Source organism: Pleurodeles waltl, chromosome 3_1 (assembly GCF_031143425.1).
Source record: "Pleurodeles waltl isolate 20211129_DDA chromosome 3_1, aPleWal1.hap1.20221129, whole genome shotgun sequence".
Taxonomy (NCBI): Eukaryota; Metazoa; Chordata; class Amphibia; order Caudata; family Salamandridae; genus Pleurodeles; species Pleurodeles waltl.
The window spans coordinates 972,498,829-972,518,838 of record NC_090440.1 but is presented as its reverse complement, the minus strand read 5'-3'; the positions used below and the strand labels follow the sequence as shown (position 1 = coordinate 972,518,838).

General features: G+C 49.2%; 1 long non-coding RNA gene across 1 annotated transcript in view; it reads left to right on the top strand.

The window, feature by feature from the left end:
• The window catches only part of LOC138283297 (uncharacterized), a 114,550-nt gene that overhangs the window by 56,753 nt on the left and 37,787 nt on the right, over positions 1-20,010 (top strand). The window contains exon 2 of the long non-coding RNA XR_011201172.1: positions 13,730-13,789. This is a non-coding gene — a long non-coding RNA (uncharacterized lncRNA). The remainder of the gene's footprint in view (positions 1-13,729; positions 13,790-20,010) is intronic.

The following is a 20,010-nucleotide window of genomic DNA, read 5'->3' as shown; positions in this document are numbered from 1 at the left end:
TCGCCCTAAGTGGGAAGGGTATGCCCAGACGTGGGTCCCGTGCTTCCCATGCCACTGGATTCAAGCTAGCCTGGCTGATGAGGGGTGAAACCCCGAAACTGGTCCCAGGATGCTTGTTTCCAGTCCAGGGAAGACCTGGCCTAGCAGTTCGGGCTGGACTGTTCCCATGGGGAACAGGGTCAAGACTGATTTGCATATGGCCGGGTCCAAACTGGAATGGCATGGGCAGCAAAAAAACGATGGATTAAACCCAGATCTGTGACTGGGGGTGAATGTTCGACAATGTTCAGCATTCCGTCCATCACTTGTTGTTTTTGCATTTTTCGCCCTAAGTGGGAAGGGTATGCCCAGACGTGGGTCCCGTGCTTCCCATGCCACTGGATTCAAGCTAGCCTGGCTGATGAGGGGTGAAACCCCGAAACTGGTCCCAGGATGCTTGTTTCCAGTCCAGGGAAGACCTGGCCTAGCAGTTCGGGCTGGACTGTTCCCTTGGGGAACAGGGTCAAGACTGATTTGCATATGGCCGGGTCCAAACTGGAATGGCATGGGCAGCAAAAAAACGATGGATTAAACCCAGATCTGTGACTGGGGGTGAATGTTCGACAATGTTCAGCATTCCGTCCATCACTTGTTGTTTTTGCGTTTTACATTTTCCCCTTCTGTCTGTGGAGTGGCATCAGTTTTTATTTGGAACGGTACTTTGTCCCTAGGTGTGTCTCCCATTGGGTGAGGATATCAAACATGCCTAGCGGTGTCAGAACCTCAGTGTGTTCCTATCCACATGTCGATGTCGTGGTGTATGTGTTGTTTGTCCTATAGGGTTGCTGTGCAGTGTGTATATAAGTAGGTTTCTTGACTTACCAACAAGTAGTCCATTTCCATATCGTCCATCCTGGAAGTGTTGATTGATGGTGCAGTGATGGAAGATGAATGAATCATGTACACTCCCAGGATACTTTGCCACGATGTTGGTGATCAATCCCTGGTGATCGACAATGGCCTGCACATTGATGGAGTGTGTGTGCTTCCTGTTGCAGTATAGATGTTCAGTTGCAGCAGGTGGCACAAGGCGTACATGTGTGCAGTCAATGGCACCAAGGACGTGTGGGAATCCATTAATGAGGTAAAACCCCTGTTTTGTCTCCTGCTGCTTCTGCTGTGTGTTGGGGAAGCAGATGTGGCGCGGTGTGAGTGTGATGATGGCATCCAGTACCTTGGGCAGGAAGGCAGAGAATGATGGCTTTGAGATCCCAGCAACCAGGGCGCCAGTGGTTTGAAAGGAGCCACTTGCCAACATGTGTAGTACAGCTAGCAGCTTGGTTTCTGGTGGGATGGTGCGGGGTGTCTGCAAGCTGGGTGCCCACTGTGGCTCAATGTTGCGCAGCAGCTGCTGAATGGCTTGCCAGTTCAACCTGTACCTCTGGATGATGTCATGTTCCCTGAGGCCATGAAGGGTCGTTCTGGTGCGGTATATCCTCTCCTGCCTTCTGCGTTGCCTTTGGGGTCCCTGCTAGTGTTGTGGAAGCTGCTGTTGCTGGTCCTGTGCTCTGCGTCTGCATGCACGCTGGATGAGAAGCACCTCCATGTCTTCCTTTTGGAGCTCTGCTGTTGCTTCTGTGTCTTTTCATTAAATACAGGTGTGTTTGCCCCATTTTAACGCCTGTCCTGACCCAGGCATAAATTTTTGACGCAAATCAGGATGTGCGTCATTTTCCGCCTCCGCCTCCCGGCCGTGCAGGATTTTTGCGCGGTAGCATAAATAAGGCGCACGGGTGTTTGAGTAATTTTTGGGACGGGAACGCCTACCTTTCATGTCATTAATGCAAGGCGGTTTCCCGCATCCAGAAAATGACGCACACGGTGGGATTTTGACGTCCGCGGGCGTCAAAGTTTAAATATGGTGCACGGTTTGCACCGAATGTCAAAGTTTTTGACGCACATTTGGCACAGACGGAGTATAAAGATGCCCCTAAGAGATTTAAAAAATGGATAGATGTGCAGGTATGACTACATGCAATATCACTTCTGCCAAGGTAACATACACTAATGCATTCCATGTTAGAGTGGCATATTGTGTCCGGAAATGCACTGATGACTATCTGGTGAGGATGCCTACCCACATTCCAAGTTCACAGAAGCCCCTTCTGTTGTAAAAAATGTGATGCATGGTAATGGTAAACATATACCTACTTGGAAGTCATCACACTTGTTTTGACTACTCAAGCTGACCTCGTGATGACCAAAATATAGGCTAACAATTGAGCCAAACACTTTTCTGCAGGTGTACTGTGCATGTGCCACACATATTGTTCCAGGCACCAAGCCTAGGCAGCAGATGTCCCACAACATGATATGGTGATTGTTGGGTATTTCTGTATGGTAATAGTTGTTTCACACATATTAACATGTGCCATATTGGTCTAGTCACATACCTTACATATCTAGACAGTCAATCTCTGACCAGGATGCCACATACACTGAAGACTGGCTGAAGCAGCCAGTGTTTGTCATTCCCTGAGTGTGTATTGCACATATCCTATGTCTGGAATGCAGACAGATAGTATGTTACACACGCTTTGCCATTATCATGTACTGCAATGTATATTAAATTTGCATAGAACTGCAATATGTAAGTATTTAAAGAAAAACTACTACACACCTATCCATGTCCGGCCAAGCATAATACAAACTATAAGACATATAAATAATGTCAAGCCCTCAAGAATTCACAAAATGTCAGAGTATTTCACAGGATATATTGCATGTCCCACTGTCTGCACCATTAAAGCAATGAGTCACATATATGTGCATTGTTAACATACACATGCAGCACATTCCAAGTTGCCAAACATGTCTGGTTAGAAATGGTGAACCCAATAACTGATCCCTGGGAGTGTTTACCTGCACTGCATAGTACACTACACTGTACAACACACAATAGGCTAGTTGTGTCAGTGTAAATACACACATTTGTCTTATGCATGACGCATTGCACCCGTCCCGTTGTTCGGAAGCCGCACATCAAAAATAAAGCAATGTGCATTGGCATGTGTCATGCGTAAATCACACATTGCCTAATTTGCCAACTATGCATCCGAAAAAAACGATGCATACACCCAATATTATGCAATGACTCTGCCATGCTGCAAACCATAAAGGTTGAAATTACTTTCACTTTCACCTACTGTCCTTTTGTCTGTGCTGGCTGGTGGAGGTGTTTGGTGTCTGGTGTTTGCTGGAGAGATTGGTGGTGTTTTTTGGTCTTGTTAGTGTCTGCACTGTCCTTGTTTTGTCCCAAAGTGTCATTTTTGTCTTGTCATTGTATTTTGTATTGTGTTGTTGTAGGAAGTTGGCTCTGTATGCACTATTTCAAAGTAAGGAATAGTATGCACAGAGTCCAAGGGTTCCCCTTAGAGGTAAGATAGTGGCAAAAAGAGATAATACTAATGCTCTATTTTGTGGTAGTGTGGTCGAGCAGTAGGCTTATCAAAGGAGTAGTGTTAAGCATTTGTTGTACATACACACAGGCAATAAATGAGGAACACACTCTCAGAAACAATTCCAGGCCAATAGGTTTTTGTTATAGAAAAATATATTTTCTTAGTTTATTTTAAGAACCACAGGTTCAATTTCTACATGTAATATCTCATTTGGAAGGTATTGCAGGTAAGTACTTTAGGAACTTTGAATAATTACAGTAGCATATATACTTTTTACATAAAACACATTTAGCTGTTTTAAAAGTGGACACTGCAATTTTCACAGTTCCTGGGGGAGGTAAAGTATTGTTAGGTTTTGCAGGTAAGTAAACCACCTACGGGGTTAAGATTGGGGTCCAAGGTAGCCCACCGTTGGGGGTTCAGAGCAACCCCAAAGTCACCACACCAGCAGCTCAGGGCCGGTCAGGTGCAGAGCTCAAAGCGGTGCCCAAAACGCATAGGCTTCAATGGAGAGAGGGGGGTGCCCCGGTTCCAGTCTGCCAGCAGGTAAGTACCCGCGTCTTCGGAGGGCAGACCAGGGGGGTTTTGTAGGGCACCGGGGGACACACAAGTCTACACAAAAAGTACACCCTCAGCAGCGCGGGGGCGGCCGGGTGCAGTTTGCAAACAAGCGTCGGGTTTCCAATGGGAGTCAATGGGAGACCAAGGGGTCTCTTCAGCGATGCAGGCAGGCAAGGGGGGGGCTCCTCGGGGTAGCCACCACCTGGGCAAGGGAGAGGGCCTCCTGGGGGTCACTCCTGCACTGAAGTTCCGATCCTTCAGGTGCTGGGGGCTGCGGGTGCAGGGTCTTTTCCAGCCGTCGGGATTTTAGAGTCAGGTAGTTGCGGTCAGGGGGAGCCTGGGGATTCCCTCTGCAGGCGTCGCTGTGGGGGCTCAGGGGGGACAACTTTGGTTACTCACAGTCTCGGAGTCACCGGAGGGTCCTCCCAGAGGTGTTGGTTCTCCACCAGTCGAGTCGGGGTCGCCGGGTGCAGTGTTGCAAGTCTCACGCTTCTTGCGGGGATTGCAGGGGTCTTTAAATCTGCTCCTCTGAAACAAAGTTGCAGTCTTTTTGGAACAGGGCCGCTGTGCTCTGGAGTTTCTTGTTCCTCTTGAAGCAGGGCAGTCCTCTGAGGATTCAGAGGTCGCTGGTCCTGGAGAAAGCGTCGCTGGAGCAGGTTTCTTTAGAAGGCAGGAGACAGGCCGGTAGGACTGGGGCCAAAGCAGTTGGTGTCTTCTTTCTTCTTCTGCAGGGGTTTTCAGCTCAGCAGTCTTCTTCTTCGGTAAGTTGCAGGAATCTGATTTCCTAGGTTCTGGGGAGCCCTTAAATACTAAATTTAAGGGCGTGTTTAGGTCTGGGGGGTTAGTAGCCAATGGCTACTAGCCCTGAGGGTGGGTACACCCTCTTTGTGCCTCCTCCCAAGGGGAGGGGGTCACATTCCTATCCCTATTGGGGGAATCCTCTATCTGCAAGATGGAGGATTTCTAAAAGTCAGAGTCACCTCAGCTCAGGACACCTTAGGGGCTGTCCTGACTGGCCAGTGACTCCTCCTTGTTTTTCTCATTATCTCTCCTGGACTTGCCGCCAAAAGTGGGGGCTGGGTCCAGGGGGCGGGCATCTCCACTAGCTGGAGTGCCCTGGGGCATTGTAACACAAAGCTTGAGCCTTTGAAGCTCACTGCTAGGTGTTACAGTTCCTGCAGGGGGGAGGTGTGAAGCACCTCCACCCAGAGCAGGCTTTGTTTCTGTCCTCAGAGAGCACAAAGGCTCTCACCGCATGGGGTCAGAAACTCGTCTCTCAGCAGCAGGCTGGCACAGACCAGTCAGTCCTGCACTGAACAATTGGGTAAAATACAGGGGGTATCTCTAAGATGCCCTCTGTGTGCATTTTTTAATAAATCCAACACTGGCATCAGTGTGGGTTTATTATTCTGAGAAGTTTGATACTAAACTTCCCAGTATTCAGTGTAGCCATTATGGAGGTGTGGAGTTTGTTTTTGACAGACTCCCAGACAATATATTCTTATGGCTACCCTGCACTTACAATGTCTAATGTTTTGCTTAGACACTGTAGGGGCATAGTGCTCATGCACCTATGCCCTCACCTGTGGTATAGTGCACCCTGCCTTAGGGCTGTAAGGCCTGCTAGAGGGGTGACTTACCTATGCCACAGGCAGTGTGAGGTTGGCATGGCACCCTGAGGGGAGTGCCATGTCGACTTAGTCATTTTCTCCCCACCAGCACACACAAGCTGGCAAGCAGTGTGTCTGTGCTGAGTGAGTGGTCCCTAGGGTGGCATAAGACATGCTGCAGCCCTTAGAGACCTTCCCTGGCATCAGGGCCCTTGGTACCAGGGGTACCAGTTACAAGGGACTTACCTGGGTGCCAGGGTTTGTGCCAATTGTGGAGACAATGGTACATTTTAGATGAAAGAACACTGGTGCTGGGGCCTGGTTAGCAGGGTCCCAGCACACTTCTCAGTTAAGTCAGCATCAGGATCAGGCAAAAAGTGGGGGGTAACTGCAACAGGGAGCCATTTATTTACACAAGCCCCCCCAGCCCACAGGCCAGGAGACTCAGCCAAAGCTGGGAGAGTCTTCCTAGTCTGTCAGGCGAGGAAGAGTAGAGGAAATAGGCTGGTTTGTTGCAGGGCCTACTCTGCCTTACATCCTCCTGTCCAGGTCATTCCCTCTGGGGAACTGACCCACTTCCACAGTGATAGGACCTAGTCTGAATTGCCTCTTGTCTGTGTCTTTAATGTCTCCACCCATTCTCTCTATTTTGTGGTTAGAGGTATCTACCTCTGCTAATCTTATCTTAGCCAGGGTCACCCCTAGCTTACCCAAAGAGGTTACCCAGAGCTGGAGTAACCCCACCATGACCAACAGGGTCAGGGGGCCTAACTTACTATTTGGCATGGGGTCAGACCACCATGCCAAGGATAGTGCAGCCATAAAGGCTAACACCCAGCAGAGGCCACTGACAGCTGTCAGTGCCCAGAACCACACCTTTAGCTCTTCACCTACAAGGGAAGGGGCTAAGTTACAGGCTTCTTTGGGTTCAGGGTGCCTGTCTGCTGTATTAGAGTGGGGGGTTACCACATCTTGTAGTAAACACCCTTCTTTCACTCTTTCTTCTGTTAGCTGAGGAGCCACCCACTCAGGCTTAACAGTTGCCTGACTAGCCAGGACTTCTTGTGGGTCAGGTTGGACTTTATCATAGCCACTTTTGGAGTTCTACCCTATTGGAGCAGAATCTCCTTGGCTTGCTGGAACCTTGGCTAAAGGTTGTCCACCCTTCCTACACTGTTTTCTATTCTTTTTCTTCTGAGGCCTGCTTGCAGTTACTGCAGGTGCAGGACCTCCAGAATCCTTGGGAGAGGACTGGCACTGGACCAGTTCTTCTCTTGGGCTCTGACTAACCTCTGGGTAGTCATTTCCAAGGAGACAATCAAGGGGGAGGTCTGTACTGACTACCACCCTTCTCCAGCTAAAAGTCCCACCCACTTCTATGGGCACAAAAGCCACAGGCCTATCAGTGACCCTGTCTGGGCTAACTCTTACTCTGGCCATCTCACCTGGGATGTACTGGTTTGAGAACACCAGCCTGTCATGCACAATAGTGTGACTGGCACAAGTGTCTCTCAGGGCAGTGGCTGGGATTCCATTCACCAGTAGGTGGTGGAAGTGTCTACTTCCCTCTGGAATCTCCAACTCACCTGTTGGGCCCTTTTTCCAGTTGAAGGCTATGAAGACCTCCTCATCTGTGGAGTCATCCCCAATGGCTACACTGGCCACCCCTGGGATTTTGCTAGGGGGTTTGTTTTTGGGACAAGAAGTGTCCTTGGTGTGGTGCCCTGTCTGTCTACAGTTTTGGCACCATGCCTTAGTGGCATCCCAGTTCTTACCCTGGTACCCACCTTTGTTTTGGGTTGTGTCTCGGGACCCACCCACCTGGTCTGGTTTTTGGGGGCCTACAGAGGACTCTTTTTCTTTGTTTCTAGTGTCACCCACTTTCTCCTGGGGAGGCTTTGTAACCCCTTTCTTTTGGTCACCCCCAGTGGAAGTTTTGGTTACCCTAGTCTTGACCCAATGGTCCGCCTTCTTTCCCAATTCTTGGGGAGAAATTGGTCCTAGGTCTACCAGATACTGATGCAACTTTTCATTGAAGCAGTTACTTAAAATGTGTTCTTTCATAAACAAATTATAAAGCCCAACATAGTCATGCACTTCATTTTCAGTTACCCAACCATCCAGTGTTTTCACTGAGTAGTCAACAAAATCAACCCAGGTCTGGCTCGAGGATTTTTTAGCCCCCCTGAACCTAATCCTGTACTCCTCAGTGGAGAATCCAAAGCCCTCAATCAGGGTACCCTTCATGAGGTCATAGGATTCTGCATCTTTTCCAGAGAGTGTGAGGAGTCTATCCCTACACTTTCCAGTGAACATTTCCCAAAGGAGAGCACCCCAGTGAGATTTGTTCACTTTTCTGGTTACACAAGCCCTCTCAAAAGCTATGAACCATTTGGTGATGTCATCACCATCTTCATATTTATTTACAATCCCTTTAGGGATTTTCAACATGTCTGGAGAATCTCTGACCCTAGTTATGTTGCTGCCACCATTGATGGGTCCTAGGCCCATCTCTTGTCTTTCCCTTTCTATGGCTAGGATCTGTCTTTCCAAAGCCAATCTTTTGGCCATCCTGGCTAGCTGGATGTCCTCTTCACTGGAGTTATCCTCAGTGATTTCAGAGAGGTTGGTCCCTCCTGTGAGGGAACCAGCATCTCTGACTATTATGTTTGGAGACAGGGCTTGAGAGGCCCTGTTCTCCCTAGTTAGGACTGGTAGGGGGGAATTTTCCTCCAAGTCACTATCTTCATCCTCTTTGTTGCCATCCTCAGAGGGGTTGGCCTTTTCAAACTCTGCCAAAAGCTCCTGGAGCTGTAGTTTGGAAGGTCTTGGGCCCATTGTTATTTTCTTTATTTTACAGAGTGACCTTAGCTCCCTCATCTTAAGATGGAGGTAAGGGGTGGTGTCGAGTTCCACCACATTCATCTCTGTACTAGACATTATGCTTCTAAAAGTTGGAATACTTTTTAAGAATCTAAAACTAGTTCTAGGTTCTAATTCAAACTTTCACAAAACTTTTAAACTCTAAAAGAAATGCTAAACAGGATCTAACACAAGGCCCTAGCAGGTCTTTTAAGAATTTAGAAAAATAGCTCAAATTGCAAAAATCTATTTCTAATGACAATTTTTGGAATTTGTCGTGTGATCAGGTATTGGCTGAGTAGTCCAGCAAATGCAAAGTCTTGTATCCCACCGCTGCCACCAATGTAGGAAGTTGGCTCTGTATGCACTATTTCAAAGTAAGGAATAGTATGCACAGAGTCCAAGGGTTCCCCTTAGAGGTAAGATAGTGGCAAAAAGAGATAATACTAATGCTCTATTTTGTGGTAGTGTGGTCGAGCAGTAGGCTTATCAAAGGAGTAGTGTTAAGCATTTGTTGTACATACACACAGGCAATAAATGAGGAACACACTCTCAGAAACAATTCCAGGCCAATAGGTTTTTGTTATAGAAAAATATCTTTTCTTAGTTTATTTTAAGAACCACAGGTTCAAATTCTACATGTAATATCTCATTTGGAAGGTATTGTAGGTAAGTACTTTAGGAACTTTGAATAATTACAGTAGCATATATACTTTTTACATAAAACACATTTAGCTGTTTTAAAAGTGGACACAGTGCAATTTTCACAGTTCCTGGGGGAGGTAAAGTATTGTTAGGTTTTGCAGGTAAGTAAACCACCTACGGGGTTAAGATTGGGGTCCAAGGTAGCCCACCGTTGGGGGTTCAGAGCAACCCCAAAGTCACCACACCAGCAGCTCAGGGCCGGTCAGGTGCAGATTTCAAAGCGGTGCCCAAAACGCATAGGCTTCAATGGAGAGAGGGGGGTGCCCCGGTTCCAGTTTGCCAGTAGGTAAGTACCCGCGTCTTCGGAGGGCAGACCAGGGGGGTTTTGTAGGGCACCGGGGGGGACACAAGTCCACACAAAAAGTACACCCTCAGCAGCGCGGGGGCGGCCGGGTGCAGTGTGCAAACAAGCGTCGGGTTTCCAATGGGAGTCAATGGGAGACCAAGGGGTCTCTTCAGCGATGCAGGCAGGCAAGGGGGGGGCTCCTCGGGGTAGCCACCACCTGGGCAAGGGAGAGGGCCTCCTGGGGGTCACTCCTGCACTGAAGTTCCGATCCTTCAGGTGCTGGGGGCTGCGGGTGCAGGGTCTTTTCTAGCCGTCGGGATTTTAGAGTCAGGCAGTCGCGGTCATGGGGAGCCTGGGGATTCCCTCTGCAGGCGTCGCTGTGGGGGCTCAGGGGGGACAACTTTGGTTACTCACAGTCTCGGAGTCGCCGGAGGGTCCTCCCAGAGGTGTTGGTTCTCCACCAGTCGAGTCGGGGTCGCCGGGTGCAGTGTTGCAAGTCTCACGCTTCTTGCGGGGATTGCAGGGGTCTTTAAATCTGCTCCTCTGAAACAAAGTTGCAGTCTTTTTGGAACAGGGCCGCTGTGCTCTGGAGTTTCTTGTTCCTCTTGAAGCAGGGCAGTCCTCTGAGGATTCAGAGGTCGCTGGTCCTGGAGAAAGCGTCGCTGGAGCAGGTTTCTTTAGAAGGCAGGAGACAGGCCGGTAGGACTGGGGCCAAAGCAGTTGGTGTCTTCTTTCTTCTTCTGCAGGGGTTTTCAGCTCAGCAGTCTTCTTCTTCGGTAAGTTGCAGGAATCTGATTTCCTAGGTTCTGGGGAGCCCTTAAATACTAAATTTAAGGGCGTGTTTATTTCTGGGGGGTTAGTAGCCAATGGCTACTAGCCCTGAGGGTGGGTACACCCTCTTTGTGCCTCCTCCCAAGGGGAGGGGGTCACATTCCTATCCCTATTGGGGGAATCCTCTATCTGCAAGATGGAGGATTTCTAACAGTCAGAGTCACCTCAGCTCAGGACACCTTAGGGGCTGTCCTGACTGGCCAGTGACTCCTCCTTGTTTTTCTCATTATCTCTCCTGGACTTGCCGCCAAAAGTGGGGGCTGGGTCCAGGGGGCGGGCATCTCCACTAGCTGGAGTGCCCTGGGGCATTGTAACACGAAGCTTGAGCCTTTGAAGCTCACTGCTAGGTGTTACAGTTCCTGCAGGGGGGAGGTGTGAAGCACCTCCACCCAGAGCAGGCTTTGTTTCTGTCCTCAGAGAGCACAAAGGCTCTCACCGCATGGGGTCAGAAACTCGTCTCTCAGCAGCAGGCTGGCACAGACCAGTCAGTCCTGCACTGAACAATTGGGTAAAATACAGGGGGTATCTCTAAGATGCCCTCTGTGTGCATTTTTTAATAAATCCAACACTGGCATCAGTGTGGGTTTATTATTCTGAGAAGTTTGATACTAAACTTCCCAGTATTCAGTGTAGCCATTATGGAGCTGTGGAGTTCGTTTTTGACAGACTCCCAGACCATATATTCTTATGGCTACCCTGCACTTACAATGTCTAATGTTTTGCTTAGACACTGTAGGGGCATAGTGCTCATGCACCTATGCCCTCACCTGTGGTATAGTGCACCCTGCCTTAGGGCTGTAAGGCCTGCTAGAGGGGTGACTTACCTATGCCACAGGCAGTGTGAGGTTGGCATGGCACCCTGAGGGGAGTGCCATGTCGACTTAGTCATTTTCTCCCCACCAGCACACACAAGCTGGCAAGCAGTGTGTCTGTGCTGAGTGAGTGGTCCCTAAGGTGGCATAAGACATGCTGCAGACCTTAGAGACCTTCCCTGGCATCAGGGCCCTTGGTACCAGGGGTACCAGTTACAAGGGACTTACCTGGGTGCCAGGGTTTGTGCCAATTGTGGAGACAATGGTACATTTTAGATGAAAGAACACTGGTGCTGGGGCCTGGTTAGCAGGGTCCCAGCACACTTCTCAGTTAAGTTAGCATCAGTATCAGGCAAAAAGTGGGGGGTAACTGCAACAGGGAGCCATTTCTTTACAGTTGTGCACTGTATTGTTGGGTGCTTGTCTTTATAGGGGTTTGAAATTTTAGGGGTGGGGAAGTTTTAGGTTCAGTTAGGTAGTAGTTAAGGGTGTTTTGTTTGTTGAGAGATATGTCGGGGAGGGCAGATCCAGAAATCTCTTGGAGGAGGAGTTTGGTGGCCTCCTGTGGCTCCTACTACACTACCTTCCCAATATGATTGCAAGGGGTTAGGGCGACCCAGGGGTACCCTACCCAAGAGATGAAGGAGCGCTGAGAGAAGGTGCAGGTGCACCTGAGTTGTGTCTTTGGTGTCAAAAGAGCAGTCCATCAACTGAAACACAGATGGGTAGATGTTGTCAGTCGGGAGGCAGATCTAATTGATCATCTCGGCTTGGAAGGTGATGAGCCTGTTGGTAAGTACATATATACCATGAGCTTTTAGCTGTGTCACCTTTGTGAAAATCTGTGATTTCTTTTATGGCTGGAAGGGTCAGATATGTTTTGGGTTAGTATGCAATGCTACAGCCCAACTTTGTTATGAAAACAATACATGCCACAGAAGCATGTTCACAGTGGCCTAGCACTAGCCCAAACAGACCATGCAGTGCAGGGGACGATCAGAGGTGCTTGGGGACCCATCTGGCACTGTGCATGGAGTGTTCTCACTGGCCTGCCCTGTCATTACTACCTCCAAACTGTGTGGGCCATCCCCTATGTATGTTGTGGATAAGCAAACTCACATGTCATCACTTCACAGGTTGGACAGGATGTTTCATGCACCCCTAACAATTTAACGTGCATGTTATTTTGAAAATGATCACTATTTCTTAATGAGCTTGTTTCTATACAGTGCAGTAGTAACATGTAATGAGCTAAGTGAAGTCAATAAACACAAGCATGGCTACTATCTGATGTGTGTGCCATTGTTCAGAACATGTATTGATTTGAAGAAGTGCTAGCAACATTGTTACCATGCAGAATGTGGTCTGTCAATTCATTCTGTTCACATAGCCATTAAACCCTTGTTCGCCACGGATGTAATGGTTACGTCCGTGGCTGCGCCTCTCAGGTGCCACGGATGTAACCATTACGTCCGTGTACCGGCCCTCAGGGGAAGAGCTAGCGCTCCCCGAGGGAGGCCCCCCAGGTCAGGGCTGGAAGGAGAATCGCTTCCCCTTCCACCCCTACCCCCCCAGTGACGTCTGATGCTGTCAGCACACGATCGCGTCCTGACCTCATCAGAGGTCACCTCCCATCTTCCAGCACGATGCGGAAGAGAAATGCAAAAGCATTTCTCTTCCGTCCTGGAGGAGGGGGCCGGCAGAGGCATGAAAGGAAAGGAAAGGCCTTTCTTTTCATGTCTCTGCAAGCATTTCTGCTGCCGATCACAAGCGATCGGGCAGCAGAAATGCCCTCTAGACACCAGGTAATTTTTTTGTTTGTGTAATGGACATGAGGGGAGTGGCCCCTTGGGCAAGGGCCACTCCCCATGGGGCCAAATTATTTTTAATCCATTCGGCCTAAAATAATTGGGCCGATCTGCCCCAGGGGGGCGGGAGGGTAGAAAACCCCTAGACACTGGGGATAATGTTTATTTTATTTCGTTTTTTTCTTTTATGTGTGGGGAGCGACCCCTTAGGCAAGGATCACTCCCCGGGGAGCCAAATTATTTTTAGCCCATTTCTGCCCCCCTGGGGGCAAATAGGCCTAATATAATTTGTTTGCCCTTCTGCAGCCCTTTTTTCCCAAAACGAAATTTTCGCTGTATTTTGGCTAATTTCTTGGTCTCCTTCAGGGGAACCCCCAAACTGTGGGTACCTCTAGAATCCCTAAGATGTTTTGAAAAAAGGATGCAAATTTGGCGTGGGTAGCTTATGTGGATAAAAAAGTTATGAGGGCCTAGCACAAACTGCCCCAAACAGCCCAAAAAAGCTTGGCACCTGAGGGGGAAAAGGCCTGACAGCGAAGGGGTTAAAGGCTTTGCACCATGTAGCAATGAGTGAAGGTTTTAAACTTTGTCTGCACTCTATGCACCTGAGACGTTATTTACCTGATATCACCCATAAACACTGCAACATGGCATACCTATGTTCATCATTAAGCCATTTAAACTTTGCCATTTGCTACATGTCTTATGTGCAGACTTTAAGAGACATTTATGAAGTAAATGTTCAATGCTTCATATGTACACAGTGTACGTGTTCTAAATTCACAGAGCAATATACCATGTTTTTGTCTTGAAGGTTGACCAGAACCATACACAGCTGCAGAGGTGGAAACATTCTGGGACCCCAGTGCTACCAGTGAGTGCCAGCTGAATGTTTACTATGCTCTGTAAGGATTGTGTGTGATTGTGTATAGCAATCATTTACTTGGATTCCCCTCTTAGACCACATTTATCATGATATTTGGGAAATGTCATCCAGCATCATGGGTACCTGAGCATTTCTCATATTGCTGCATATCAGTGACATGTGAGAAGAGGTATGTTTTTTTTAAGTGTTTTTGATGGAACGTCTATGTGAACCTGCCTTTGTACGGGTAAACCTCAATCTGCCTGTCTGATGCATGTTGTTAGTGTACACATGGCAATATATTGTGATTTTCTATGGCAGGTCTGCACAGAATGAATGTGAGGATTCTTACTTCAGTGCAGACAGAATATGTATGACCAGATATGGCACATGTCATCAGTGCAGTACCAGTGGCACATGGTAATGCAGTCAAAGGCCTGACTCATGTCTTCATATGCCCAATGTCCTATAATCAACACATGACCATACCTTTCTAGTATTTTGTGATAAAAGGACAATGAGTAAAGTAATACATGCATGTCTGCACTGTATGGTCAGCATGCTGCCCATTGCACAGTCTGACTACTGGTGGTGTTACCCATACTGCCTCTCCCTAAAACATTTCACCCTTGATTAAATTTAGGTAAATATATGCAAGGTACAGCACAGGATACTCATACATACGAGAACTACAGCATTTGTGCACATACTCATCACATGGATGTGGGTTGAGTTTATGTGCATCAAGGTGACATTCCAAAATGACTTATAGGGGCAGACACTAGGATATGTATAGGGCCACATGTTATTGCTTGAATTTCATTATATGGAGCATGCAATTCAGCTCCATGTATTGCCATGAGTCAATACTGGAGACGTGTCCAACAGGTCAGTATGAAGGGAGGATAGCTAGCCACCCTCCATCTATGTTTCAACCCTCTTGCATGCTGCTTGAAACACCCCAGGGAGTAGCTATGTTAGCCATGTGTACCATTCCATGTACCAGTCCATTTATGAATCTGTCTTAGTAATATAATGTGGAAATATATAGGCCCTCATTGTGACATTGGCAGTAAATCCCACTTACAGCCACGCTGACGGCTGCCAACTTACCGCGGCGGTGGATATAAGTTCACCATATTATGACACACACACCAATCTGACAGAATTCAGCCACGTACACAAATCCGCCAGACCAAAGGTCAGTGATAAAGTGGCGGTCCCAAAACCCACACCGTTACGCCAACAGAACAACGCCCATCACATTATGACCCACAAATTACCATGGCGGACATTGAACGGTGGTAAACCATTGGCGGTACATACCACCGCTCTCACAATGGACACCCACATACAAAACAACAGCACATTGAAACAACACACATCTGACACCCATACACACACCACACCCACACAACTATAAAACACAAAGCTACATTTACCCGCAACCCTTTATGACTACAAAGCATTGCCACCATAGAGACACCAAGACCACTGACACAACTACAGACACACACTACTCACACCTATACACCACTAACGCACTCCACATCACACACCCCAACACATTACCCAACACACCCTCACTAGCACATCACATAACACCCATGGCACAAAGACACCCCTGTTTCACAGAGGAGGAGCTAGAGGGCATTGTGGAGGAAATTGTCAGGGTAGAGCAACAGCCATTTGGAGCACAGGTGCAGCAGATATCAATAGCCAGGAAGATGGAGCTATGGCCGAGAATCGTGGACAGAGGCAACGCTGTGGGACAGCACCCCAGAACAAGGGATGACATCAGGAAGAGGTGGAGCGACCTACGGGGGAAGGTACGTTTCATAGCAGCAAGACACCAGCTCGCTATCCAGAGGACTGGAGGTGGACCCCCACCTCCTCCCCCACAACTCACAGCATGGGAGGAGACAGTCTTGGCAATACTGCATCCTGAGGGCTTGGCCGGACTCGGAGGAGGACTGGACTCTGGTAGGTCAACTCTCTACTATTATCACCCCCCAACCTGCATGTCATCACATACCCTCACCCTCACTCCCATCACTCCACTACATCGCACACATTCAACCATCACCTCTCACTTATCCCAATGGCAAGCCTTGCATGCTGTACCAATGCATGGACACACCTCACAGCCCTGCATGGACACTCATCACTAAAGCATGCACACCATAGAGAACTAACAATCCCAGCATACACTAACATACGCAAGTGAAAGCTAGCAGGGCAAATCCAACCATAGAGGGGAACTGATGTACAATATGTCAGACATATTAACCATAACACATCATTTACATCCCCACAGGTACCCCAGCCAATGTCAGCGAAGAGGAGGTGCCAGCACTATCCAGTCCCCCAACTGAAGAGGTCCACAGTGATGACAGTAACTCTGGTCTTTAGGATCTGGACGAGCTACCTGGCCCATCAGGGACCATTGGACGACCGTTACCCAAGCCCAGTCACACACCACCACCGAGCCTCCCCCATCTGGAAACACCACCACAGCACCCACCCAGCGTACCCACACCTCTGTCCCCAAGACACGTCAATCAGCAGAGTGTCCATCTCTACAGTAACCCCAGGCCACACCTCGCACACAAGACAAACAGGGACCTGGGGTCAGTGGCAGTGGGCACACGGTTCAGGGGACAGAGGCACAGGCCAACTGGGAAACTGGGAGGACTGCTGTGCGCCAGGGGGAGGACAGGCCCAGGGAGCAGACTCTCCAGGAGGCACTCTCCGAGATCCTGGGAGCCTATCAACATTCCCAGGACACAATGAGCCAGATCCTGGACAACGTGCAGGAGAACAGGGGGCTGCAGGAGGGACAGTACCAGGGGATCAGGGAGGACTTGCAGGCCATCAACAAAACCCTGATCTCCATAGCAGGGGTGCTGGCAAACATGGGCAACATTATGAAGGAGGCAGTCTCACACCAGTGGGCCCCTGCCACTAGCCAGACATCTGAACAGCCTTCCACTTCCACTGCCGCTAGTGGCCAGGAGGCCCGCCACAGGACTCACAGGCCGCCAGCACCCCCCACCCCTGCAGAAGGTGAACCATCCCACAAACGTTCCCTGCGATCCAGACAGAAGCCAAAGACACTTGCCAAGACCCCGCCAGGAAATTAGACTCTCCTGATTGTCACCCTTGTGTCCCACTCATTCACCCTGTCTACCTTGAACTGCCATTGCTCCGCTTCCTATGTCCCCTTGGACAATGTAACTGTGCTACAAATAGACTGGAACAATACCCTGGACTTTCCTCCATCATCACCCCATCCCATTGCACTTTCCCCCTATATGTTAGCACTTCAATAAACACCCATTGAAAGAAATCTATTTGGAGTATGGCATGTCTATCATAAATGTATTAATTGAAATAGGTACAAACATTGCTAATTAACCGCACATACGATGAGCATAGATTAATGACCTGTAGCTGGCTGTAGTGATTACACCAGGAATATTTGTCACATCACCAACATCTGCAAAATGAATTGCCAGAGGGAACAATAAGTGGGCATAGACTTGGGGAATATCAGCATGCTATTTCCACACAGATTATAACCAAAGTCATTGAAATGTAAAGTTACACTGTCCTACCTGTGTGTCATTGGAATTACTGTCATATAATTGATGTTCTCTTGTCCTCATCCTCTGCCTCCTCATCCTCACTGTCCACAGAGTCTACTGTTGCCACAGGGGCATCTCCAGTCTCCTCCTCCTGCAGGAAAGGGACATGGCGTCTGAGGGCCAGGTTGTGCAACATGCAGCATGCCACTACTATCTGGCAGACCTTCTTGGGTGAGTAGCACAGGGATACACCTGTTAGATGGAGGCACCGGAACCTGGCCTTCAGGAGGCCAAAGGTTCTCTCTATTATCCTTCTGGTTCACCAACGTTCTTCTGCCCTTGTCCTGGCATTCCTCACAGGTGTCAGCAGCCATGATAGGTTTGGGTAACCAGAGTCATCTGCAAATATTGAGGGACAACATTTAGCCACACACTATCCTATATGGCCCACACCATACCCATACACCAACATCTACTGGGTGGGAACCAGAGCTCACCTATTAGCCACGCCCTGTGCCTCTGTAGTTGGGCCATCACATTTGGGATTCTGCTATTCCTCAGAACAAAGGTATCATGCACTGACCCAGGATACTTAGCATTGGCGTGGGAGATGTACTGGTCCGCCATGCACACTATCTGAACATTCATGGAGTGGAAACTCTTACGATTTCTGAACACCTGTTCATTCTGCCGGGGGGTACAAATGCAATATGTGTACCATCAATCGCCCCAATTATGATGGGGATATGTCCCATTGCATAAAACTCGCCCTTCACAGTGGCCAAATCCTCAACCTGGGGGAAAACAATGTAGCTGCACATGTATTTTATCCGGGCAGACAACACTCTTGTCAGCACGTTTGAGAACATTGGCTGTGACATTCCTGCTGCCAAGCCCACTGTCACTTGGAAAGAAACAGTTGCCAGGAAATGGAGTACAAATAACACTTGCATAAGAGGTAGGATCCCAGTGGGGTGACAGATAGCAGATATCAGGTCAGGCTCCAATTGGGCCACAGCTCTGTGATTGTGGCCCTGTCAAGTCTATAGGTGGGGATGATGTGCCTGTCCTCCAGTGTTGCCAAGTTCACCAGGGGTCTGTACACTGGGGTATGTCTCCATCTCATATTCATCTGCAGCGGTAGGTATCTAAGGGACACGAGAGTGAGGAGGCTGTCACAAACTGAACACTGGAGCCACAACAGGAGTTTGAAATCTGTAAACTTGTAATGGGTCAGTGTGATTTGTCCAGAATGTGCCTTTTTCTCCTGTGACGCAGCATTATTCCATAGGGTTACTCCCCCCCCCTGAATTGGCGTCCACCTGTCCTGTGTGGAGGGGACAGATGGAAGTGAGGTAATTCTGGTGACGCTGTGTGCCGTGGCAGGAGGTGGTCGTGAACCGCTGTGCAACTCCTCATTGTTTAATATTTGGCCCAATGGGGTACAGTGGCCAATGGTGATCTACGCCGGCGGTGACGGTGTGCACCACTGCGGACGTGACTGACATTTTCTATCATATTCCTCACTTGCTACCTGACCTTCCATAGGAGAGTACATACACTGCATGTGCTGCTGTGACCTGTGTCTGGAACCTACCATGGCCCGTGTGACCAGGGAAAGGGCCCCAGCCTCCACTTTGGAGGAGTTGGAGAGACTGGTGGATGGGGTCCTACCCCAGAACGGTCTGCTGTATGGGCCTCCAGACCAACAGGTGAGTACACTGTGGGCATGATGCATGTGGCATGAATGCATGGAGTTGTGTGTGTGAAGGCCTCATGTAAGGGGGGGTGGGTGGATGTCCTCTTTGCAGTGTACACACTGTGTACCGGGCTATGTGTGTGCCAATGGTGATGGAAACGGGTATGGTGGGCCATATGTGTGACAGGCTGGACTGTTTGTCTAATGGTGTTTTTCCTGTGTGTATTGCCTCTGCAGGTCAGCGCACATCAAAAGAAGGGTATATTGCGTGCCATTGCCAAGGAGGTGCGGACCGTAGGGGTCTATGGCAGGCGGAGCACCCACTATCGCAAATGGTGGCAGGACCTGAGATACTGGGCACAGAAGACGGCGGAGGCCCAGCTGGGGAGGGCCTCCCAATGATGAAGGGGTGCTTGTCAAACCCTGACCTCCCTGATGGTCCGCATACTGTAGGTGGCCTATCCAGAGCTGGATGGGCACTTCTGGGCATCACAGCAGCCACAAGGGGGTGAGTACAGTGGCTATCATTACAACGTATGGCTGATGGGGTGGTATCCGGGTGGTGGATGTGTGCCAGTGGGTGCCCCTAGGCCAGGCCTGACATAGCAGCGTAGGTCCCCTGGTCGCTAGGGTTCTGAAGGGATAATCCTAGGTGTGCTGCAGTTGGCGGTGTGTGCCCCTCCTCATGCCATGGTGGCTAGCGATATCAGTGGTGGTGCAATGCATAGTGCGTAGGCCTGTTCCCTGTGTGTGAGGGTGCTGTGTACGCCAATGGTGGTGTTGGTGCAGCCATTGACCCAGTGTATCCTTTGTCTCTCTCTCCCCCTTTCTTTTTTTGTCATCCCATCCTTATGTGTATTAGCATCATCTGGTGGAGGAGCAGAGGCACTGGCGACGGAGGGAGCTGCATCCCACAGGGCCCAGGAGGCAGAGTTCACCGACGC